At 41.6% G+C, this 27,075-nt stretch overlaps 1 protein-coding gene across 3 annotated transcripts in view; it reads left to right on the forward strand.

Moving 5' to 3' along the window:
• The first annotated feature begins 3,693 nt into the window (after positions 1 to 3,693).
• LOC122563228 (immunoglobulin-like and fibronectin type III domain-containing protein 1) overlaps positions 3,694 to 27,075 on the forward strand; it is an 89,691-nt gene continuing 66,309 nt past the window's right edge. Inside the window, exons 1-2 of one of the 3 annotated variants that reach the window (XM_043716827.1) lie at positions 12,494 to 12,636; positions 20,871 to 20,951. The gene's annotated coding sequence lies outside the window, so the exon portion shown is untranslated. Of the gene's footprint in view, positions 3,739 to 12,493; positions 12,637 to 20,870; positions 20,952 to 27,075 lie in introns of those variants that run through there. The other 2 variants (XM_043716828.1, XM_043716826.1) reach the window with 2 other exon arrangements.

The raw sequence follows: 27,075 nt of genomic DNA on the forward strand, positions 1-27,075 counted from the left end.
CAGCTGTAAGTTTCTAATTAAGGGGCATTATTATTGTTAAAGGATTAGATAATGACCCAAACTGTCTTGTTAATATTCAGCTTTATTTTCATTCTGTTTTTATTACTTAAGCTAATATTTTATCTAAACAAACCTGCTAAACAAGGTAGCTGCTAAGAAAACACAACATGGAACCAGAATGGGTACATGGCAGATTCAGCTCACCACTTACTCTGAATGACATCCATGAAGAGTATGACCAAACTGTAGATTAAGGCCCAATCCATGGGCATCAGCAGTATATCCTCATCCATGGACATTGGCAAACCCCCATGGTGATCACGGCACCTGGAAGCACAGACTTGCATTGCAGAGTGCACCTGCAATTAGTATCGGAAGGCTGCAGCAGGAACAGATTGGTCCACATTGTGTCTCAGAGTTGATTGCAGCTCACCTAATGCCTACTTGCATACTGGCACTATTCATTGCTTTGCCATGCCAGGGCTGAAGGCAGCAGGCTGGGTGGAAGTGGAAGAACTAGCCACCTCTGAAATGTCCAGAGGAGTGAATTCTGAGGGATCTGTACTTGGCTCTGCAATTGGCAGTGTGAGCACTGGCACCACCCTGACTCCTTGTGGAGGAAGAGGCACTTGAAGTAAGGTCAACACCCCTTGTCCTCCTGTCGCTTTGCCATTGGTGCTGAGCAAACTGCCTGTTGCTCCTGTGTCTGCCCCTGCATTTGTATGAAGTCTCAGCTTGCCAACACCATAGAATCTTCTCCTGAGAGGACCTGGTGAGTGTCTGATTTGTGGCAGCCTTTATAAACCAGCGGCCTTGAACAGCTGAGGGAGATGTGCCCACCAGCAGGTTTTCCCAATTCCATTAACACATTAATGGAAGTGTCATTATCAGAGCTAGTGAGGGTGCAGTCTTTCCTTCAAAGCATCCTACTCTCAGAGGTAGAAGAGACTGGGGGGGCATGGACATGCCGCTCATACCTGATGGACATAAAAGAGACAATGCATCGTGACCAAAGGATAGAAGCTGTGGCATGATTATACATTTACAGTGGAATTAATAGGAGAGTAACACAATGATGGATAATGGCTCTGACTTGTTTGTTGATACATGGAGGTTTCAGCAACTCCACAAGAGTAATCCTGGCCTTTGACTGCCAGGGCCAAAATCCTCCACTGGTAGTAGGTGAGGAGACAATTATCCAACATTCCACCAACCGTCCTGGCCCATGCAGCTCTGTTGTGGGTGGTTTTCATCTCTCATGAAAGAAAGAGAAAGATTGAGTGAGAAGGAGATTTTTCTGTTGGTGCAGGTGAGGTAAGTGGTGTGGTACCCAAATAAGGAGGAAATGTAGAGTGTATACAAGGTTAGTAGTGTGGGGAGTTTCAGTAAGAGAGGTGTGGTGAGAGCAAATGAGTGAAGAAGCATCACAGCCATTGGTGGAAGTCATTCATGATCCTACAAGCTCTGGTCAGGAGACCTTAGTACAAAGAATTTGAACTGCACACAGTGTGCGAACAGTAAAGTTCACAAAGCATGTTTTACCCATAGGTGTGTTTTGGCTTCAGCATACAGACGTCTGGAATGAAGCCCCTCCATCATACAATGGAGCACTTACCCCACACACTCTGGCTGTGGTCCCATGTATTTTCAGCTCCACTTCACTTTGTTATTTACAGCCATATCAGTCGCTCCTTAAACTGTGATTCTCAGCCTCTTCATGTTGGTGAATACTCACATAAAACGTTCTTTTCCTAGTAGACCTCCCTGTTAACCCCAAAAGCTTTGAACTTGCCCAGATGACCAACAACTCCATCTTTTGGAGTCTTCATCTGTCCACTTTACTCCTTCTGATATCCTTTCCACCCCCCCACCCCCCGCTCCAGCTCCAGACATATCAGTGAATTTGCCAAATGTGCACTACCCTGCGATTGAAACTGGGGTGTCACTTTCAGTCAATGATACCCCCTGTTATCACATGATCCTTTTCCCTTATATAATCTATTGATCTCCCTTCACCTATACATTGACTTATACCCCATTTAGTATTGTAATCCACTCTGGATCCGAGCATTCTGACTCCCAACCTCATAATTAAAATCTCCAGTTTCCCTCCTGATCGCACCCTAATAATATCCTCCTCCTTGACTTTTAGCGAACAGACCCCTGATATGGCTCTGACCAAACCCCTAGAGTGACATAGTAGGACGGCCCCAAAAGATGAATGACAAGACTCTTGACTGATACTTGTACCAATTCCCAATTCCATGGATAGATTGCAGTGTCCCCCTCAGAGCTGCCCATGACTCTCTGCACAGACTAAAGAGTTATGGACCTCTTGACCCTGACCATCCTAACTGATAGTACCGTAGATCCTGGGATGATATCAGAGTCTGCCCTTTACTGACTGTATGTGGACTTTCTTCCTGAAGGGGTTGTTGTGGATTGAATGAGGACTACCTCAGTGCCTTTGGTGCATGTGCAGCTAGCACATAGTGCAGGCTGGGAGGCTGATACAGCATTGTGCCGTACAGTGGCATGTCCATCCCAAGTTGACTGATAATTGCTGATGACAATCTGACTGGCTTTGAGTCTGTGATAAACAGCAACTACCTGATAGAAGTATCGTGGTCTTTTATGGTCCAATTGTGGAGCCAAAGCACAAAATAGGCTGGGGCTGTTTTCCCCATAATGTTAGAGGCTGAGTGGGACCTTGTAGAGGTTTATAAAATCATGAGAGGCACGGATAGGATGAATATACAAAGTCTTTCCCCTGGGCGGGGGAGTTCAAAAATAGAGGGCATAGTTTTAATGTGAGAGGAGAAGATTTAAAACAGACCTAAGGGGCAACTTTTTCACACAGAGGGTGGTACGTGTATGGAATGAGCTGCCAGAGGAAGTGGTGGAGACTGGTATAATTACAACATTTAAAAAGGTATTGGGATGGATATATGAATAGGAAGGGTTTAGAACATAATGGGCAAAATCATGGCAAATGGCACTATATTAATTTAGGATATCTGGTCATCATGGCCAAGTTAGACGGAAGGGTCTGCTTCCATGCTGTACAGCTCTATGACTCTATGACTCATCAGTTTTCCAACTGGCTGGTTATGTTGAAATTAATCTTTCCATGTCGCCACATAAGTGCTATGTAATGTTTTCATTCAGCCGTCTTTGCTACATCTTCAAGGGAGAACTTCAGATAACTTTTAAGTTTTGTTCTATGACCACTTCAGTAAGTGAAAGAAATTATACTTGACTATATTTAGGGTCTAAAATTGATAGCGAAGGATCAAAGGGGATATCCTGAACAAGAAGATTAACATATCAACAACTTCATTCTTCTAGAACAGCTATATGTCACCACCTCAAATGATATGCACCACTTGATGCTTTCCTGCAGAACCCCTCTCAGGAGAAATTAAAACTCATAGGGACTATGAAGTGACCTCTGATATAAACTGAAAAATAGCACTGTAATCACTAAATAAGTATTGAAGTGTCATAGTCAGGATTACATTTCATACTCGGGTTTAATAAGGTGTCCTGTTTATTCCCTGACTGCATATCATTATATAACTCTTTAAAATGTCATCCTACACACTTTAACCAGCTGGAAAAATGAGACAGCAAACTTCACTCCAGTCTGACATCAGATACTATTTGCAGTTTTAGACATACAGCACGGCTGGGGAGTTGAAAACTCATGGGAGAACCAAGGCCCTGCTCAACAGAAAGGTAGAGTCAGAACCTTGCTCTAGCGGCTTGCTTTTTGCAAAAGATCGGGACTAATCATTTTCCAGTGACTACTGGATGAATCCTACTTTCATTTTGACTAGAGTCAGTTGTATGAGTTTTTTTCGCGTAATTCGGTGCAGTATGCAGCAAAAGATACCACCAAATGTTACAAAATATCCTTAATTAATTACCTACCCCATGTCTTGGTGTCCCTCAAGTTCAATTCAATCTCTATCTTTACAGTACACTGTTCCCAAACTAATCATCACTTATCAAATATCTGCTGAAACACTTGTATCCTTGGTGCCCATGCCGTCATTAAAAACCCACTGTCAGACTGGAACTGCACTGCATGGTTCCTGGTATTTGCTCTGGACATGGAAAAAAACGTGAAATTGTTGCTCCACTTTGCTGGCAAGGACTTGGAGGTCTTGCTGGATGAGATGGTGTAAGCATGGCTTTCCTTCTCTCCCAGGACCAGCAGTGAAGGCCATGATACCAGTCTATAATAGCCTGGTCCAAAGTTACCACTCGGGTAAATGAGGCCTCAACATCAGGAGAATTCTCAGCACTATAGTAGGAAGGTCAATGTCCTTTTCCATTCCATGAGTGCACGTGTTACCATATCCTCTCCAATAACGTTGGAGAGGATATGGTACGGCGGCACGGTGGGCGGCACGGTGGCACAGTGGTTAGCACTGCTGCCTCGCAGCGCCAGAGACCCGGGTTCATATCCCGCCTCAGGCGACTGACTGTGTGGAGTTTGCACGTTCTCCCCGTGTCTGCGTGGGTTTCCTCCGGGTGCTCCGGTTTCCTCCCACACTCCAAAAGATGTGCAAGTCAGGTGAATTGGCCATGCTAAATTGCCCGTAGTGTTAGGTAAAGGGGTAAATGTAGGGGTATGGGTGGGTTACGCTTTGGCGGGTCGGTGTGGACTTGTTGGGCCGAAGGGCCTGTTTCCACACTGTAAGTAATCTAAACAAAAAACGTTCACTCTTTCTCTGCTATTGTACTCACTTTCCACCAAGGCTCATTGTCTACCACTCTGCTTATTGCCTGCAACATCTTCCTTCTCTCACTCTCACTTACCCCAAACACCCAACACTTTTATCTCTTTACAAATTTATTGCCAGAATTGATACATTACAATAATGACAACCCTTCAAAAGTATAGTCATTAGTCAGATTGTACCGAACAGTACTAGGGAAGTGCAACCTTGTTTTCTCCCTTACATTTTTATTTTATTCTTTGACATTATTAAATAGCATGCCGAAATAAATACTAGATTGAGAAAAATAATTTCCATTTATATAGCACCTTGGAAGTCATAAAATTTCCCAAGATACTTCACAAAAACGTTATCAGAAAAAGCACACCTACAGAATACTAAATTGATAATCTTTAAAGATTCCAAAAGCATCTCAGTCAGTGATGTATTTTTAAGTCCGTTCAGAATTTTAATCAAGAAGACTTCTTAACTCTAGAATATCTAATTAGATTTGATAGATTTAATTGGGAAGATATCTCTTCCATTTTATATGTTCAAGACATTCACCCAAGCAATGAATCTGGCATCTGTGCTCATTAAACACCAGAGGTATGCTGTGGTTATCATCACAGTCCTCATTGGCAATCACTCACTAATGAGTATGATTGTCCACTTTGGAAATTCTGTATCAGTGGTCATGGGTTCTGTGGGTCCTTATGTGGCTGATGAGCCTGATCTAGATCTACCTTCTGGCAAGGACCTTGTGTCTGCTGATGTGCAAAAGTATTCCCATGTTAAAAGATGTCCTGCGAAAAATGCCTACCAAGAAGAATTCAACCTCCCTGCTGTGGTTATATTAGTTTATGAATCACCAGTTACTTTAAACATGTTCTGGAATCAAAGAATAATACAGCACAGTAGGACGCTATTTGGTCCATACCATCTGTGGTAGCTCAGCTCCTCAATTAATTCCATTCACTTGCTCTTTTCTAATAGATCTGCAGTTTTTCCTCTGAAAGTATTTAAGCACTTTTTTTAAAAATGTTTTATACTGATTCTATTTTTATCATTCTACTAGGCAGTACATTTCGGATCACTGGCCATTGGCTTAATTTTTGTATGTGATTGTCTCAGCCAAACACTAAAGCAGATAGATATGATTTTTTTATAGTTGAAGTAATAAAAATAAATTAAATGTTTAAACACATAGCAATTTCCATTGGAAAAGCATCAAAACATGTCTAAAGCAATTCAGTTGTGTTGACATTTTGAAGTAAATAGTTACCTGAGCAGCAAACCTAGATATGGCTATTTCTGGTCATACTCATATTACTGTATTAATTCTTACTCAATAAATTCAATTAGTGAAAAGCTGCTAACAAATTCCACTTAGATTATGTATAAAGACTTTAATCCCAGTGAGCAGTACCTCAACCGCAATGAAAGTAAATCAAGCTCCAGCTATATTATTATCTCAAAATAACATTCCCTTAAATAGCAAGCACACTGTAATTATACATATTTAAATACTGATCAAATACTTGTGTGCATCATTTACATAATTTAGCTCCTGAGTCACTATTGGAATCATTGTTTTTACCTGATCCTGATTTATCAATGAATCACCTGCTGGCTCAAATAGTTAACTTTTTAAATTCCTGGCTCTGCTGGTAACACTTTGGACTGAGTCAGAAGGTCATGGGTTCTAATTTCCTTTAGAAGTTGGGCACAAAAATTGAGACCAGTACTCCAATGCAGTACTGACAATGTGTTGCATTGTTGGCATAAGGAGGGAAGAATTGTTGGGCATTCTAAAAGGCATTAAGGTGGACAAGTCCCGAGGTCTGGATGGAATCTATCCCAGGTTACTAAGGGAAATGAGAGAGGAAATAGTTGGGGCCTTAACAGATATCTTTGTAGCATCCTTGAACCAAGGTGAGGTCCCGGAGGACTGGAGAATTCTTATAGTTATCCCCTTGTTTAAAAAGGGTAGTAATGATAATCCAGGTAATTATAGACTGGTGAGCCTGACGTCAGTGGTTAGGAAGCTGAGGGATAGGACCTATTTACATTTGGAAGGAAATTGTTTTACCAGTGAAAGGCAGCATGGTTTTGTGCAGGCAAGGTCATGTCTTACCAACCTGACAGAATTCTTTGAGGAAGTGACAAAGTTGATTGATGAAGGGGAGGGTTGTAGATGTCATATACATGGGCTTCGATAAGGTGTTTGATAAGGTTCCCCAAGGTAGGCTGATGGAGGGCTTGTCCCAGTGCTGTAATTTTCTTTGTTCTTTGCTTGAGGAGTTGAACATTTCTGCCCTTTCAGGTGGCTGTAAAAGAGCCTAAGACATTATTTTGTTAGGGAGTCATCCCCAATGTGTTGGCAAATATTTATCCCTCAAACAATATTACTGAAGCAAATTATCTTGCCATTATTATATTGCACTTTCAGAGCCTACAGGATGCAAAATTGCTGCCATGTTTTCTCCATTACAATGTGACTGTTTTAAGACTGTTTCATCAACCATAAAGCACTTTGGGACACCCTATGATTGTGAAAGGCTGCTATATAAATGTAGCTCTGTCATTCTTTTCCTTGCTGAAAAAACATGACTATGAAAATTATACTTGTGTTCCAGCTTTTCTGGATTCAGTTGGTGAGATTACCCTGAAAAATGACTAATACTGACAGTAAAGAAGTTCAATTTTATTACATTTTTTACTGCTAATGCCGACTGAATTAAGAGCATGTTACAAAATCCTTAATTAAGTCAAAAACATTAAGATCAGTTCCCAATATTCCTCAGTATGAAGAAAGTAGAAACGCAAATAATGTGTGCAGTCGGACCTCCTAACCTCCAACCATTTTTCCCTGTGATGGAAATTAAGCAATCATGCCAACAGCCTGACCTTTCATTGGATTAATCGAGGAAGCAGAGATGGAGAGCCATTCTTCCCATTATTTATTATGGAGGTTGCTGTTGACAAAATAGAATCAGCAATGAAGGTAAATGATAGGGATGTCAGGGTGAAACCCAATGATGCATTGGAGTTAACCACGTGAACATGCAAAAAAAAAACCATTGAAGATGATTTGGAATAATGTTTCATCAATAAAATGACATCATCAGTGTATAAGTTAGCACAACTCCAACAAAACATGATTTGTCAACCTAGATATCATTCTTAAATCCTGGATTGAGACTTGAAGGCAACCGTTGATTCAGAGGTTATCATCAAGCTGAGTGTGCACATGGAAATGTATTATCATTTCGAGTAAGTAAAAGATTTCAAATTAAATAAATATTATTTAGAACATAGAACATAGAAAAGTACAGCACAGAACAGGCCCTTTCGCCCACAATGTTGTGTTGAGAATTAATCCTAAGGTAAAATGAAATAAATTAACCTATACACCCCTCAATGCACTGTTATCCATGTGCATGTCCAGCAGTCACTTAAATGTCCCTAATGACTCTGTTCCCACCACCACCACTGGCAATGCATTCCATGCATTCACAACTCTCTGCATAAAGAGCCTTCCTCTGACATCCCCTCTATACCTTTGTCCTAATATCTTAAAACTATGACCCCTTGTACCAATCAATCCTGCCCTGGGGAAAAGTCTCTGGTTATTTACTCTATCCTTGCTTCTCATTATCATGTATACCTTGATCAGGTCACCTCTCTTCGTCCTTCTCTCCAGAGAGAAAAGTCCAAACTTAGTCAACCACTCTTCATAAGGCAAGCCCTCCAGTCCAGGCAGCATTCTGGTAAACCTTCTTTGCACCCTCTCCAAAGCCTCTGGATCTTTCCTATAGTAGGGCGACCAGAACTGGATACAATATTCCAAGTGTGGTCTCGCCAGGGACTTGTAGAGCTGTAGCAAAACCTTGTGGCTCTTAAACTCGATCTCCCGTTAAAGAAAGCCAAAACACCATATGCTTTCTTAACAACCCTATCCACTTAGGTGGCAACTTTGAGGGATCTATGTACTTGCACACACATATCCCTCTGTTTCTCCACACTGCCAAGAATCTTGTCTTTAATCCTATATTCAGCATTCGATTTCGACCTTCTAAAATGCATTACTTCGCATTTATCCAGATTGAACTCCATCTGCCATTTCTCAGCCCAACTCTGTGTCCTGTCTTTGCCACACTATAGCCTGCAATCAAAGGCACCTCCAACCTTTGTGTCATCTGCAAATTTACTAACCCACCCCTCAACCTCCTCATTTATAAAAACCACAAAGAGCAGAGGCCCAAGAACAGAGCTGCCACACTATAGCCTGCAATAGCCCTCGATACGATCAAAGGCACCTCCAACCTTTATGTCATCTGCAAATTTACTAACCCACCCCTCAACCTCCTCATTTATAAAAACCACAAAGAGCAGAGGCCCAAGAACAGAGCCCTGTGGGACCCCACTCAACACTGACCTCCAGGCAGAATTACTTTCCATCTACAACCACTCTCTATCTTCTGTCAGCCAACCAATTCTGATCTGGCCCTGGAGACTTATCAATTTTAATGTTTGCCAAAAGTTCCAGCTCATCAACTTCATCAATCTCGATCTGATCAAGCCTGTATCCCAGCTCCTCAAAGTTCTCATTCACAACAAGGTCTCTTCGGTGAAAATCGAAGCAAAAATTTCATTTGGAGATTTCCCTATTTGCTCAGACTCCATGCACAAGTTCCCTCTGCTATCCTTGATCAGTCCTACCTTCTCCCTGATCATTCTCTTCTCCCTCACGTATGAGGAAAATGCCTTTGGGTTATCCCTAATCCTTCTTGACAAGCCTTTTCGTGCCCCCTCCTGACTTTCCTCAGTCCATTTCTGAGCTCATTTCTAGCAAATCTGTAATCCTCTAAAGCTGTGCTAGATCCTTGCTTCCTCCATCTTAGCTGACTTCTTCTTTTTGACGAGAAGCTCCTCGACAGTGCACAAACCTTTGTTAAACAGATAACAACGTTTAAGAGGCATTTAGACAGAAACGTGAACAGGCCGGGTATGGAGAGATTTGAACTATATACAGGAAGATGGGATTAGTTAGAATGGCACCATGGTTGGCACAGACATGGTGGGCTGAAGGGTCTGTTTCTATACTGTACTGATTTGTGTTCTATGTATTAAGGATTAAAATTGTAGAATGGTAGTAACAGACAGTCAGATATGTTTTTGCAGGAAACAAAGGTCCATTTATTTCCCAATGTTAGGATTTTTCTGGTTGCAAATCTTTTATTTTAATCAATTTATTCAGAAATGTAATGATACACCTCTGGAATGTTGGAGGTGGGGGGTGGATCTAGGCCTCAAACTCAGTGTTATGGAGTCTATAACTTCACCAATAGAGCGCTCTTTTTATGTCTGTAATGTTGTCAATGTTGTGTTAACTCTATAAACAGACTGTCAACTATATTGACTCCATCAAACTCATTCAGTCAGAGGATCCTAAGGTGAAGTCTTGGGTTATTTTCAGCCAAGCACGAGAATCTAATGTCTTATAGCATTAGCCAATGTGTGAAAATACCAGTTCAGCTATTATTTACAGCTACTTATTCTCTGGTTAGGCAGTAATCCTCTAGACTTACGCAATTTGTATGTGACCACATTGTATTAAATGCACAGAAGGACCATCCAATTTTTTTTCCAGTGCACCACTTTGGATGTGCCTATATATTCACTAATGCTTTCACAAAGCACCCACTGGCAGTGGCACAGAGATACATCAGAGACTAGGCAGTGGAATTGGCACTCCACCTTTTTCTATCTCGACAGGAGGGTTTCTTTTTAAAAAGCTAATCTTTAGTTGTTTAGTTGTTGAAGCAAAATTGTGGACACCTCAGAATAGAGCAACTTCTTCGAGGGAAAAAGAAGGCACTTGTTTAATTAAGGCATTTAGTGCTGGTGATGGACATTGAGCAAATAGGGTCTAAATGCACATATGGAGAAAGTGGGGACTGCAGATGCTGGAGATCAGAGTCAAGAGTGTGGTGCTGGAAAAGCACAGCAGGTCAGGCAGCATCAGAGGGGCAGGAGAATCGCGTTTCAGGCATAAGCCCCTCAACAGGAGTGCACATATGCCAATCAGCTTTTGGATGTTCCAATGCCATTCCCTATGCCAGCATATTTACAAGGTTGGGGGGGTGGGCAGCTGGAGGGGTGAGGATGATGAGTCTTGTTTAAGTCCCATCAAATCTAAGATTAGGCAGGGGTCATTGTAGAGCTCATTCATTAATAATTGGATGATTTCAGATTTTCATAGGACCTATAGTCTACACACACTGTAAGGACAGAAGGGAGGTGGGTATACTGAGGAAATTCAGCCAATGGCTCTGGATGGAACTAACATTGACCCACAAAAGCGAATGCTAACAAGGAAACTGAAGAAATAGAGTAACATGTGCCTTTGGTGCAGTGTGGCTTGTGGGCAGAGTGGGCATTGAGTACAATGAATAATGATTCATTACTCTTTTCCAATGGCAGAACCTATGAGCTGGAGGCAAAGCCACTGAGGGAAAATTAAGGGAGTACCTGGATACAAGGAAGGTAGCATCTGAAAATGAGGACATGACTCAGATTTTAGACACATTGGCACTGAGAGGTAATATTCTCCACAGGAACGCCAGAACCCTGGTGATTAAGCTGACAGGGCAGAACGACTGAGCAAGAAGATGGTTCTATTCTCAATATTGCAATGACCCTCAAAGAAAGGGCTACCTCAACATGACCAAAAACTGGGGCAGCACGAGACTGCGACTCTACAGGCAAATGATCATAAACAATCATGTTCTCATTATGGAGGACCTTGAGGCATTCAACATGGATCACCATGACCTACTGTACAGTCAAGGTCATTATGGCCTTGAACTTCTTCACTTCTGGTTACTTCCAAGATCAAGCTGTGCACCAATGCATCTCGCAGGTCACTCGTACCCTATCTGATAAATCTGGACATTATGTTCAGTTCATGACAAATGAAGCCTCACAGTGTGCAGTGAGTTTGCTGCCATAACCTGCATTTGCTCTGTCCACTCTGTGATCACTTGATGCAATTCATCAGCACCCACTCACTCAACATTCAACAGGTCTGACCACAATAGGAACTTCTTCAATATTTACACTTATTCACTTGGAGATGATCATAACATCGTTATCATCTATCCGTCCATGGTTGCTGCAGATCATTGTGGATGGATCCTTGGGACAAGAGATACCACTTGAAGAGATGACTCCTTAGTCCCTTAGCTAATTCTCAAACTGAGGCAATATAACCAAAACAATCTGCTCATCAGGAAAAATAAATGAACATGCATTTGAGCTTCTGAAAATGAAGTTCCAATTCTGGCCAGGTCAAGTGGCACAAAGCAAATAGATTTTTACAGGTTATGGGTTCAAATGTTTCCGCATGATTCATCAGATCATTTGAACATGCAAAATGTAAAGGATAATATTTTTAGCTGCATTCACAGCAACAAACATGAAACAATACTTGGTAATGATTAGAGTTTTGTCTATGTACATCAAGTGTACATGTTTCATACTCTTGGCGCCATTAGTCACACAGAGCTCAGTCCAGTGACCAAACATCACTCCTCTTAGATTAGCAGCTGCCGTCTACCTATAGTCAGAGGGCACAGAGGGTGTGAAAGATTGAAAGTAGACGCTATCCACCAATAGCTGGAAGAAATTTGATAACTCTTGCTTCATATCCCTGACAAATCTATTGGCAAGGACCATAAAACATTGGTATTTACTAGGGACTCAAGTCCGATAAAGCACATTCGTCCATTAAGAAACAAGCTGTCTACTTCCAGTGGAAAAAGGACATACAATAACATTAATTTATAAAGAAAAGAAGAACGTCTTAAAAGCACAACCTTTGGCAGAGTGAAGCAAAATTACCGTGAGTTAGAAAATAGTGTGGTATAACGTGATAATTTCAAGTAATGTTTGCTTTTCAACTCCAGAATAGATCATGGAAAGTTCCTTTAAATGGCTGCTTTTAACAAATGGCAATAATGGATGATGAGTAAGATATCTTTCTGCAGGAATTGCATGGGATAAGTATTTAGGTTATTGCTGTGGAACAATTGGATTTTCTGGCAGCTTCTTCATGTTAAAGAAATGTGAGAAATAGGATAACAGCAACAAATTCATATAATTAATTGTAATCCAGATTTAAAATGGACAAAAATGATAGAATTTGAAGAAAGCATTTGGTACTCAGTATAGGAGTTGGGATATCATGTTGCAGCTATACGGGACATCGGTTCGGCCACTTTTGGAATACTGTGCTCAATTCTGGTCTCTGTGCTATAGGAAAGATGTTTGAAATTTGAAAGGATTCAGAAAAGATTTACAAGGATGTCGCCAGGCTTTGAGGGGTGAGTTATAGGGAGAGGCTGAATGGGCTGGGGCTATTTTCCCTGGACACTGAGGGGTGACCTTATTGTGGTTTATAAAATCATATGGGGCATAAATAGGATAATAGCCAAAATAGGGGAGCCCAAAACTCAGCAGCAAAGGTTTAAGGTGAGAGGGGATCAATTTAAAAGTTGCCTAAGTGGCAAATCTTTCATGTATTGGGTGGTGCGTGTATGGAGTGAGCTGCCAGAGGAAGTGGTGGAGGCTGGTACAATTACAATATTCAATAGGAAGAATTTAGAGGGATAAAAGCCAAATGCTGACAAATGAGACTAAATTAACGTAGGATACCTGGTCAGCATGGATGTGCTGTCCAACTCTTTGACTCTATAATCAGTATGAGACCAAAAGCTACAATGTAAAATCTAAAGGTAAATTCTTGTTGCTCAACTAGTTTATTTTCATGAAAGAATTTATAAAAGATTGATTGCACTGACCTTCAATTTAATTAAAATTTGACCTCTCCTGTAAAGTGCTTATTTTCCTTAAGTTTCTGCCTGAATCATTTCCACGATGTCAAACACAAAATCTGCTGAGAGGTTACTGCGGGAACTGTGGGAGATGGGTTGGACCCAGCTGAGGGCCCTGTTAACTATTGTGCCATGCCCATTTCTTTTGACAAGAGCCCTCTCTCCACCTCACATACCACTTCAACCACCTCCAACATTTTCACTCCCCTAGACCCCCACTTATCACCTTTTATCTCCTCTTGACCTGTCCATTGAGAATGGTCAATGTGACACTGGAAGCCTCAATTTCTCTGCACCTCTCCCCTCACCCATTCCAACCTATCTCCCAGGAACCGCTGCACTCCATACTCTCAGATCCAATCCTGACTTTGTCATTAAGCTGCTGACAAGGGTGCTGCTGTTGTTGTTTGGTGGACTGACCTCTGAGACATTGTTGAGGCTGAATGCCAGCTCTCAGCCACCTCCTCGTATCTCCACCCAGATCTTGAAACATCAGGCGACCGTATCCATCACAGTCACTTAACTCATTTCATCTGCTGATCTCCCCCCACACTGCCTCAATTCTGATAGCCCTCCGTTCCCACACTACTCCCTTCTACCTCCTTCTGAAAATCCACAAACAGGACTGCCCGGGCAGATAAATTGCTTCTGCCTGTTCCTGCCCCACCAAACTTATCTCTTCCTAACTCAACTCGAGTTTTTCTCCCCGGTCCAATCCCTGCCCACATACACCCATGATTCCTCTGATGCTTTACCTCAGTTTCAGAATTTCCAGTTTGCAGGCTCCAGCCACCTTGTCTGTACCATGGATATGTAGTCCTTATACACATCCATCCCCCATCATTAGATTACTTACAGTGTGGAAACAGGCCCTTCGGCCCAACAAGTCCACACCGACCCGCCGAAGCGCAACCCACCCATTCCCCTATATTTACTCCTTTACCTAACACTACGGGCAATTTAGCATGGCCAATTCACCTGACCTGCACATCTTTGGACTGTGGGAGGAAACAGGAGCACCCAGAGGAAACCCACGCAGACACTGGGACAATGTGCAAACACCACACAGTCAGTCGCCTGAGTCGGGAATTGAACCCGGGTCTCTGGCACTGTGAGGCAGCAGTGCTAACCACTGTGCCACCGTGCCACCCACAATAGTCAGGATAGTCTTAGGACTCTCTGCTTCTTCCTGCTGAAAAGGCCTAAACTATCCCCAATCCACCACCATCCCCTGCCTGGCCAAGCTCAGCCACACACTGAACAACTTCTCTTTTGGCTCCTCTCATTTTCTTCGGGTCAAAGGTGTGGCCGTGGGTACCCGCATGGGCCCCAGTTATGCCTGTCTCTTTGTGAGGTATGTGGAATAATCCAGTCCCACTCAAAACTCTTTCTCCGATATATCGACGATAAAATCGCTGCTGCTTCCCTCTTTCATCCGGAAGTGGAAACGTTTTATCAATTTTGTTTCCAATTTCCACCCCACTCTCACCTTCATCTGGTCCATTTTGAACTCTTCCCTTCCCTTCCTTGACATCTGTTGCCACCAATATTCATTGTAAACCCACTGTCTCCCACAGTTACCTTGACTATACATCATCATACCCTGCTTCGCGTAAATGTTCTATTCTATTCTCTAAGTTACTCCATCTCCTCCGCGTCTGTTCTGATTATCCCAACTTCAACAAGGAAGTCTCCGAAATGTCCACCTTTTTTCCTCAACAGAGGATTCCCCAGCACAGTTGTTGACAGGGCCCTCAGCCTTCTCCCGGACGTCGGCCCTCACCTCCTCTCTTCCCCCCCACAGCAACAATAGGATTCCCCCTTGTCTTTACCTTCCATCCCATCAGCATCCACATCCAGAGGATCATTAACTGCCATTTCAATCACCTCAGCGGAATGCTATCATCAGATATATGTTCTCCTTCCCTCCATTTTCAGCTTTCAGCAAGGAACCTTCCCTCCAGAGCACCCTAGTCCACTCCTCCTTCACTCCCATCACTCCTCCATGACACCTTCCCCTAAAAGTGCGGAGGATGTAACATCTGCCCATTTGCTTCTTCTATCCTCAGTATCCAAGGGCCCAAACATACCTTCCAGATGAAGCTTCATTTTACCTGCACTTCACACAATCTAGTCTACTGTATTCACTGCTCACAATGTGGTCTCCTGTATACTGGGGAAACGAAGTGTAGACAGGGGGACCACTTTGCAGAACACCTACATTTTGTCTGCAGAAAAAGACCCTGAGCTTTCAGTTGCCTGTCACTTCAATACACCACCCTATTCCCTGGCCAACATCTCTGTCTCAGGCTAGTTGCAGTGCTCCAGTGAAGCTCAGCACAAGCTGGAAGAACATGACCTCATTTGCTGCTTGGGAACTCTGCAGCCTTCTGGAATTACTATTGAGTTCACCAACATTAGGGCTTGAGGTACCTTCTCCCATGATCCTACCCCATGCGCTATACATTTGGTCTTGTAACCACATTGTCTGTTATTACAAACAACCCGTTATTAGCCAAGTTAAAAATCACACAGTACCAGGTTATGGTAGTTGTGGAGTACCTGATGAAGGAGCGGTGCTCTGAAAGCTAGTGCTTCCAATTAAACCTGTTGGGCTATAACCTGGTGTTGTGTGATTTTTAACCTTGTACACCACAGTCCAACACCGGCATCTCCAAATCATTATTAGCTACTAACAGTCCCTATTAACAGCTATTCAGCCTCCTAGCCTGATTGTTACCAACTCCTTTGTCTGCGCAACTGTTCTTGTCTTTTGTTGGGCTCTATCTCCACCTATTATTTACTCCTTACCCCCTTGCCCCGGCCTATCTTCAGCACAAAAAACTTTTCTTTTTAATGCGGAAATTCTGAAGAAAGGTCACTCGACCCAAAACTTTAACTCAGATTTCTCTCCATAGATGCTACCAGGCTTGCTGACTTTTTCCAGTAATTTCTGATTTTATTCTTTCTAATTGAATGTATTAACTTGGTACAGCTTGATTAATGCAACTGAAAATCCGTAAACACAAAAAACATTTTTTAAATCTATATTGAATCCCAGGTAGGGCCAACATTTATTGTTCATCCTTAATTGTTCTTGAGGTGTTTGTTTTGAGCTACCTTCTTGAACCGCAGTGATACTTGGGGTATGGCAGCATCCACGGGTCTATTTTAGGAAGGAAGTTCTGGGATTTTGACCCAGAAATAATGAAAGAATGGCAATAAAGTTCTACATAGGATGGTTCAATGCCAGGAAGGGAACTTGCAGATAATGATGTTTCCAAGCATCTGCTACCCTTGTCCTTTTTGGTGGTAGTAGTTGTATATTTGTAAGATAATGGAGGCTTGGTGAGTTGCAGGAGTGAATCTGGTAGATGATACACACTCCTCTCACTGCGCTTTAATAATGGGGAGAGAATACTTAAGGCGATGGATGGAATCCAAATATAACTGCCTGTTTTGTTCAGGAGTCAAAAAGTGTGGCACTGGAAAAGTACAGCAGGTCAGGCAGTAGTCAAAGAGCAGGAGAGTCAATGATTCTGGCATATAGCCCTTCATCAAGAATGTGGTGGGGGTGGGGCTGGGGCTGGGGCTGGGGTAAGGTAGCTGAGAAGGCGATAGGTAGCTCGAGTGGGAGGGTAATTGTAAAACATTGATGGGGAGGGTGGTGCGGATAGGTGAGAAGGAAGATGGACAGGTGGGACAGGTTAAAAAGGCGGTGCTGAGTTGGAGGGTTAGATCTGGGATGAGGTGGGGGGAGGGGATATTTGGAAACTAGTGAAGTCGATGTTGATGCCGTGTGGTTGAAAGGTCCCAAGGCGGAAGTTGAAGTGTTTTTCCTCCAGGCGCCAGATGGCTTGGATTTAGTGGTGGAGGTGGCCCAGGACTTGCATATCCGAGGTGGAGAGGGAAAGGGAGTTGAAGTGGTTGGCCACAGGGCAGTGGGGATCTGTGTGTCCCAAAGATGTTCCATGAAACATTTCGGGAGTTGGCGTCCTGCCTCCCCAGCGTAGAGGAGAACACATCGAAAGTAATGAGGTGGGTGGATGTGCAGGAAAATCTCTGCTGGATGTGAAAAATTCCTTTGGGGCCTTTGTTCAGAATAACGTGGAGTTTGTGAGTCCAATTGAGCTGTTTGTTCATTCTTGTGGCTTATGGACATGCATAACTTCATAAGGAGTTGTGAATGGTGTTGAGCATTGTACAATCAATGAACATTCCCATTTCGGATTTTAGAGTGGAGGGACAATCATTGATAAAGAAGTTTTAAGTAGAAGTAGAAGATTTAATCAGTACCAAGTGCACTGCCATGGAATAGCCTCATTTTAAATAGCCGAACAGCACAGTGGCTCAGGGATCAGCACTACTGCTGTGCAGCAGACCAGGGTTCAATTCCACCCTTGGGCAACCGTCTGCATGTCCCCATGTCGACATGGATTTCTTCCAGGTGCTACTGTTTCCTTCCACAGTCCAAAGATGTGCAGGTTAGGTAGATTAGCCATGGGAAATTCAGGATGAGTCGAGGTGAGATGTTCTTTGGAGAGTCGGTGTGGACTTGTTGGACCGAATGGCCTGTTTGCACACTGTTGCGATTCTACAAAAAAATCTAAAAATAAATTCTAAGGGTCTTGTAGCAGTGGGAGTATCCCTAACTCTGAGCCAGGAAGCCCAGGTTTAAATCCCACTGCTCCAGAAAACACATCATAATATGTTTGAATAGATTGTTCAAAATATCTACATAACACAACTCCTATGAATACCTTTCTCCTTCTAAGCCTTATTACACAATAAGACTATACAATAAGTTACCATAACACAAAGTGAGAATTCAGACCCAAATTTTAAAAACAAAACCTGTACAGAATTATTTACTCGTCATATTAGTTAGTTTTCTAATAAATTAAAATAATAGGCACATACGTTTAAAACATGTCTGCCAATTCCTTCTGCCCAAAAGAAGGAATTTAATTTTTCGAGCTGCCTCGAAGACCTGAAAATGAAAACATTGAATAATAACTTCCAACGGTTACTAATTCACTTTAACTTGAGGTTCTTGGCTTTTTTCTAGCATTTAGAATAAAACTAGTGGGAAAGAGGAACTTTAGGAAAAAGTCCTGACTTGCATGGAACAAAACTTGTCCTAAAAAACATGCATTGCATTGACTAAATGAAAGGGCACAACCAAACAGAAATTCCAGTTGGATACATCAGTGATGCTAGAGGCAGGTTTTGCAGAACATGATTAATAGTATTTGCATCAATCTGAAGTAACTGTTTGGTGCACAGTATTTTGAGGAGTAGTGAGAAAAGCCATGGCTCACATCGACACCCAAATATGTAACAAGAATGGAAATTGCTGAAAAAGCAAAGCAGGTCTGGCAGCATCTGTGGAGAGGAATCAGAGTTAATGTCTATGGTCGACTGACCCTTCCTGATACACGTAAGCTTAGTGAATTAATTGTGATGACCTCTTCTAGAGGGAAAGTGTGGTGTTGTGACCAAATAATCCTAGGCCCCAAGCAAATATTTTGGGAGCTCTGGTTCAAACTGCAATCTTACAGTTAATAGAATTTACATTCAAATCAAAACCTGGAAATGAAAGGTAGTCTCAGTCACAGCAATCACTGAATTTGTAGCGCATTATTGCAAACATCCAATGGACAGCATGTGCCAACCTACCTGATCTAGCCTTCAGCTATTGAGAAATGAGGCAAACTCATTACTGTCCTGGAAAGGCCCAGTAAGCCATTCAGTTCAAGGAAAACTCTATTGCTGTTACATTTTGATGATAGAGAAAGTTAGATGCTGGAGATCAGAGTTGAAGAGTGTGTTGCTGGAAAAGCACAGCTGGTCAGGCAGCATCTGAGGAGCAGGAGCATCGACATTTCGAGCGTATGCCCTTCATCAAGAATGAAGGAGCTTTCAGGGTGCTGCTCCTTCATCAGATAACGAGCACTCTGAAAGCCAGTATTCCCAAAAAAAACCCTGTTGGACTGTGCACTGTGTTGTGTGATTTTTAAATGCCAAATGTGTACAGGCAGAATTAATTGCAGTCTGTATTGAATGTTCTTACTTTTACACTGACGGCAGAATCTGGACATTACATGTGGGCTCGATTGTTTTAATGAATACTTATGTTTTTACTTTCTGAGGATATTGTGAATATTGTGGCTTTTTATTTTTCTATATTTTAATTGTTGACTGACACGGGAAAAGAACAAATCAAGTTTTAGCAAGCAACTAGCAGCTGATTAATCTGTGGCCTAGTGGCCAATTCTGGATAACAAAGGTCTCTTGCCTGCCAAAAGTTATCTGATTGACTCATAAGAAGCTGATCACCTTGGAGGTGTGAGAGTGCTCAGGGGCAACATTGGAAGGCATGGAGCTGCTTTTATTCTGCAGTCAAAAGCATCTCAAACTTGAAGCTTGCCACTTTACTTATTTTTTCTTACGTTTCTTCTTAATAAAAGAAGAGAAAACAAAAAACATAAAATAAAGAAGGAAAAGGAAGGCATTGTCTTTCCCCACAGTAGACTGCCTTTGGCCAGGCAGTTCAGAGTCAATCCTCAACTAAGGAGATTCTAATCTCCTAGTTGTATATTGTTTTCTCTTTTCATATATATATATATATAAACTCCCACACCATCGCCAAACAGCAGCAGTGTTTATTTTTCCCCAGCAGCCATATTGTTTGTGGGCAGGTGTAGAACACAGTGATGAACAACAAGAGAAAGAAACTTAGCTAGCTGGTTTATTGCTTGTCACCAATTAGTGTAAATCTTAATTAATAAGTCATCAACCTTTATAAATGTGAATCAGCCACCCTGTGTCTCCTAAAGAGAAGTGAGAGGGCTTGAAGAAGGAGGGTATGTTTTGATCAGCACAAAGAGATTCTAGCAAACCCTATGGACAGGGATCACTGCACTGCAGCGTGCGTGCAAGTGTGTGTGTGTTAGTATTGTAGCTAGAGTTTTTAATTATAATAAAGTCATTATTGTTAAATGTGGAAAGTCAGTCCACACTTTCTGTTGATCTGGGTTTACAAAAATAGGTAAATTCAAAAAGTGTACATATTTTTAAAAACTATTTAACTTTTGTGATACTTACAGGAATAGCAGGATTTGATTTTCAATGTGCTACCCCAGTGAAGTGTAACATTGTAAATATTAGGGTCAAAGGCTGGAATTGTTGAGCATTGACTTCTCCACCTCCTAATGCTGCCTGGCTTCCTGTGTTCTTCCAGCCTCCTGCTTATCTACCCAGGCTATTTCAGAGGACAAGTAAAAGTCAAACACACTGCTGTGTGGATCATAGACGAGACCAGGTGAGGATGGCAGATTGTCTCCTCTGAAGGAGACAGTCCAGTATCTTCTTGACCCTTGTTTGAAATTGGCATTTCCATAAACAAGACCTCAAACAAATGGACTACAGAGCAGCCTCAACCCCTCCTTCACAAAATTCACAAATAAAATTTAATTCTCAACTATTTGCTTGAGAGCAACATGGCACCATCTGATCTGTGATCCTTAGTGCAAAATGTTGAGCGCAGCAGATCTTTTATTTCTGTTTTGTAAGTTAATGAGGCCTGTATTTTTCAAAAGTATTATAATTGTTTGTCTGCTAAAATAATCAGAATTGTGCAGTTCTTTTATTTCATATTTTACTGCTAAAGTAATTAAGAAGCCAGTTAACTGAGTGCGCTGGATGGCTGGTTTAAAAAGCTGCGTGATGCCAACAGTGTAGGTTCCATTCCCACATTGCCTGAGGTTACTAGACGGACTTTCCTTCTCAACCATTTCCCTTGCCTGAGGCGTGCTCACCCTCCCTATTGAGGGAGCAGCCCTGTGCCATAAGGTAAGACAATAGTGACTTTAACTTTTCACTTCAAGTGATTGTCTACAACTGTGAAACATGTGCACTTGTTTTATTTCAATCAATATTGTAATTTTTGTCATGAGAACAAATTAATTATCTATCTCAATTAAATTAATTTCATTTTTTTGAACTCGTGTCGACGAGTCTCCAGATTGCTTGCCCCGTAATGTTGCTACAATGCAACTGTTCCGACCTGTATCAAGTAAAACAAATGCAAATAATGATGTGAAATTTTTATTACATTAATGAGTCGGATAACTACATGACGTTCTGGACTTTTGTTCCTATATGGTGCCATCTGGTGGTTAAAAATTGATTTACACTTGACTATCATAAATACAGTCTCTGCAATTGAGTTACACAAGGATGTGAGCAAATATTTATTATTGAGTAGCACCAAGATATGTTTCAACACATTTTACACACTTTAGGATAAATAAATAGCCACAAATTCTTAAAAAAACACATATTAATACTTATATATCAATAACAAGTATTTTGCTTACCTTTTGAAATCTGTTTGCGTAACAGATATTCATCCTCCATGTGCTCTTCTCAACTTACACCTCTACATCGGCTGTGAATCTCTGCTAATGTAATGAATGACTGACTTGGAGAGACAACATTTGTTTTATAGCTAGCTGAATATATCATAGCACTCTAGTATTGTAACAGTGATACAGATAGGTAGATATGATCCAGATTGTCTGCAAGTTTATAACTTGAACAACATCAATAATTCCTACTTTTTAAGGAATAAAGTAATGAAATCCATCAATTTCCAACAAGGTTCACACCTTAACATATTAGCAGCCCCAAGCAGCTGAATATTTTTGGAATGTAGAAGTGATTCGAGATTTCTTACAAGAGCTGAACTGCAGCTCAAAGTCATTCAACCATCTAAGTCACAGGCAAAAATAGAATTAATAGGCCATTGAACATTATGGTAATGTGTAAGATTATTTTCAAGGCTTCATATTATTAATTGTCAAAATTCCTAATTCAGTACCTGGATTTTGAAGATATTTTATTGTATAGCTGGGTTTTAATTTGATATCTTGTATTCAGTGTAAACTGATAAGAATCCATTCAATTTGGCAAATTCCATTTATATTGAAAACATTTGGAGCCCTTGCTCAATAGTCAAAACAACTTATCAACGGCTTTGTTTCTCAAAGATGCTTCAAGAAAGAATGTCTCAGAATTCCCAGTTACTTACAATTTAGATTCAATTTCATCATTATCACACAGACCTGTAGTGGAACTGTCCTTACCTCTGGGTCAGAAGGTCTGATACCAAGGAGGTGTATCATAACATGTTTAAACAGGTTAATTTTTAAAAATCCACGGAATTGAAGTATCTTTACAGTCATACTTATTTAATAGTTAAATATTTTGTTCCTTCCCTGCAACTCAAAATCAAATTGACCAATTTTGTTGGTACTCTTTAAAAGCATAAAGTGTGGAGAATTTATGGTTCCATGCACTGGCTATAGTGGCTTCGGTTTTATGCCTCTATACAAAAAGCAAATACATCAAAGTTGACTGTGGCAAGTCATAGAACATAGAACATTACAGCACAGTGCAGGCCCTTCGGCCCTCGATGTTGCACTGAACTGTGAAACCAGTCTGAAGCCCATCTCACCTACACTAATCCATTTCATCCATACGTTTATCCAATGACCATTTAAATGCTCTTAAAGTTGGCGAGGCTGCTACTGTGGAAGGCAAAGTATTCCACGCTTCTACTACTCTCTGAATAATGAAACTACCTCTGACATCGGTTCTATATCTATCACCACTCAATTTAAAGCTATGTCCCTTCATGCTAGCCATCACCATCTGAGCAAAAAGGCTCTCATTGTCCACCCTATCTAACCCTCTGATTATCTTCTATGTCTCAAATAAGTTACCTCTCAACCTTATTCTCCCTAATGAAAACAGCGCCAAGTCCCTCAGCTTTTCCTCATAAGACCTTCCCTCCAGACCAGGCAACATCTTAGTTAATCTCCTCTGAACCCTTTCCAAAGCTTCCACATCCTTCCTATAATGAGGTGACCAGAACTGTGCGCAATACCCCAACTGTGGCTGCACCAGACTTTTGTACAGCTGCAACATGACCGTAAGGCTCCAAAACTCAATCACTCTACAAACAAAAGCTAACACACCGTATGCTTTCTCAACACCCTATAAACCGAGATGGCAACTTTCAGGGATTTATTTATATGGACACACTGCTCATCTACACTACTAAGAATCTTACCATTAGCCCAATACTCTTCATTCCTGTTGCTCCTTCCAGAGTGAATCACCTCACACTTTTCTGCATTAACCTCCATTTGCCACCTCTCAGCCCAGCTCTGCAACTTATCTATGTCCCTCTGTAACCTGCAACATCCTTCAGCACTATCCACAACTCCACTGACCTTATGTCATCCGCAAATTTACTAACCCATCCTCCTATGCCCTCATCCAGATCATTTAGAAAAATGACAAACAGCAGTGGCCCCAAAACAGATCCCTGTGGTATACCACTAGTAACTGACCTCCTGGATGAACATTTCCCATCAACCACCACCCTTCTTTCAGCTAGCCAAGTCACATTGCAAAAAGTGGATTGCTCCAAATATCCTACATATCTATCAAAAATACATACATTGTCATATGCAGCTCAGAGTGGTGGATGAGCACTGAGTGAATGAATCTCCTTCATCTCACTTCTACATCACTGCAGCTTGTGTTTCTTGATTCAGTACAGCAGACATGGAATGTTTCCTTTGTCTTCCTGTTAAGAAGTAGTGACTTCTTCCAAATGGCTCCTGCACAAAAAAATGGGAAAATCACAACCAAACTAATTATGCAGATCAAAACCTAAAACTGCTGCTATTCCCAAAACTGTCACATCAGGTTTTATATTAAGCATTGGTTAGCCTAGGGCTGGGCACAAACTTTTCCAATCTCCTTTAGTCATTGTAATTAATATTTCACTGTCTCAGCCATTAGACTGGGTGGCTTCTGTTGTAGAAGATAATGGTCCGGAAAAAAAAAAATTCAAGTTGCTTGAACTCCATGCAATGTGATGATATCATACACAGTCATTGGGTGGAGACTGGGCATTCTACATGAACCTGAATTGCAAGTCCTTACTAATTAATTCTAAATAATTGTGCGGTTGTACTCAATCAATAAACCAAAATGCTCTGGGGCTCTTGTAGTACAGTGGTAGCATTCCTATTGCTAAGACAGAATGATCTGTGTTCAAGTCCCAGAGCTGTGTTTACCAAGTTGATTGTTTTCTTTAAAACAAAAACAAGTACCTCTTCTGTTTAGACCATAGTCGTCCAATCTTTTTGTATACGGGATCCACATTTCAGTTTTTCTCTCTTTTGGAGAGGGACAAGTGGCATGGACAGTACACAAATTTCAAAAAGTTACGGTTTACCACAACGGCAACAAACATAAATTTCAGAAATAAATTAGATTTTGAATTAAAAATCTGTTCTTGTAAACGAGTGATTAATAAAATAACCATTTATAAAGTCAAAAAGCACGGTTAACAGATAATATCTTTTATTTTACCTTTTGCATTAAGAATCTGAGCTAGAGACAGATAAAGGTCCCTGCCCCAATCCTGATCAAGTGAGAAGATGTTGGGGACCAGAGCTGAGTTAAGGAGTTGTGTTTCACTAACACTGATCTTGATTCCTCTGTCGTTGGCGCACTCCTTGATGGAATTTACTTGGAATTGGGTGTTCAAAGCTGGTTACATTTCAGCCAGATTTTCCTCCTCTTCCAGCCTGCTTTTAGTTCTTAGGGAAGGATGAAGCAGTGAAGGGTGGGTGTATGAACGGCTTAGACACACTCACCCAACCATGCATCCATATGTACTTAAGCATCCCTGCATGCAATGACCCACTCCCTTTCCTCTGTAATTCATGGCCAATGTGTTTGTATTGCAAATTATTTCCTTTTGTGAAATAATCCCAGCTTCTGTTTTAACTTTTACTGCCATTTTACTGCCTTCCAAACACAGTGCCTATAAAGCATGAAAGATAATACCCTTCACTGTACCTTGGTACACGTGACAGTATTGAATCAAATCAAATCAGAGGATGAGTGCACAAACAGAAGAAATGAGTAAAATAGACCTCAACTGTCAAAAAAGGAAAATAAAACAAATAGACAAGTTGTGAGAATAGGGAGATAGATTTACTTTGAACTCACAATCTGTCCATAAATTCCACACTCACTCGCTCACCAATCTGCACTTATTCCCCAATTCATCTCATTCATTACCAATCCACACACATTCATTTACTACCAGTTCATCCACACTGACTCAACAATACTTAATAACTCGCTTCCTCATTAATCAACCCACACACGCATACTCACACACCAATCCACCCTCACTTACCCATTCACTCAACAATCTTCACTCACTGACTCACTCACCAAATCATCCACACTCACTTACTCACCAATCCACCATGCTCACACAACAATACTGACTGACTCCTCATCAATCCACTCTCACCCACTTAACGATCCACCCTCATTCACGCACTCAATGATCCACCTTCACTCACTCACCAATCCTCCCACATTCACTCACCATTAAACCATTGTTACTTTCTCAAGAGCGAACCTATTGGCAGCAAACATGACAGAGCAACCTCCTCTGATTTGGAGGAGCAGATCCTTACAAGAGTTTCCAGTTACACATTACTATGTGTTGACCAGTGACCTGGTAGCTGTGACAGGGCCTCTTAATGGGCTGCATTGTGGCTCATAGGCTCCTGTTGAACAAGCTTACATTAGACTCACCAGTAGTCTATCCACTATCTCTGATCATTAGGCAGGTCCTGCGACAAAACAGGCAAAAGAGGAATGATGGCAGCAACCTACCTGAAATGACCCCTATGCTGAGCCACATACTGGCCACATACTACCACAAGGGGCCAGGACTGACAAATAGAACATCATGTGCCATCAATGGTACTGATTTGGTTCCATGCAGTGGCCCCACTACTAAGCAAAAGGAGCACAGGAGCAGGGAAATTCAAAACCATACTAACTCCATTGTTTCCTTCACCCCAAAGGTCCCACATATCTGGAGGTGACAGTGAATTATGATCCTTAACTGAGGAAAGGATTGGTTGAAATTACACTGTCACTTTCAAAATAGCTTGTTTCATTTATGGACATGGGGCTCTGAAACCAAGTGAAAGGATTTGTATCAACGATAGTCACAGGTGAGGTGCCGGAAGACTGGAGGTTGGCAAACATGGTGCCACTGTTTAAGAAGGGCGGTAAAGACAAGCCAGGGAACTATAGACCGGTGAGCCTGACGTCAGTGGTGGGCAAGTTGTTAGAGGGAATCCTAAGGGACAGGATGTACATGTATTTGGAAAGGCAAGGACTGATTCGGGATAGTCAACATGGCTTTGTGCGTGGGAAATCATGTCTCACAAACTTGATTGAGTTTTTTGAAGAAGTAACAAAGAAGATTGATGAGGGCAGAACAGTAGATGTGATCTATATGGACTTCAGTAAGGCGTTCGACAAGGTTC

The sequence above is a fragment of the Chiloscyllium plagiosum genome, chromosome 26 (assembly GCF_004010195.1).
Source record: "Chiloscyllium plagiosum isolate BGI_BamShark_2017 chromosome 26, ASM401019v2, whole genome shotgun sequence".
In the NCBI taxonomy this organism is placed as follows: domain Eukaryota; kingdom Metazoa; phylum Chordata; class Chondrichthyes; order Orectolobiformes; family Hemiscylliidae; genus Chiloscyllium; species Chiloscyllium plagiosum.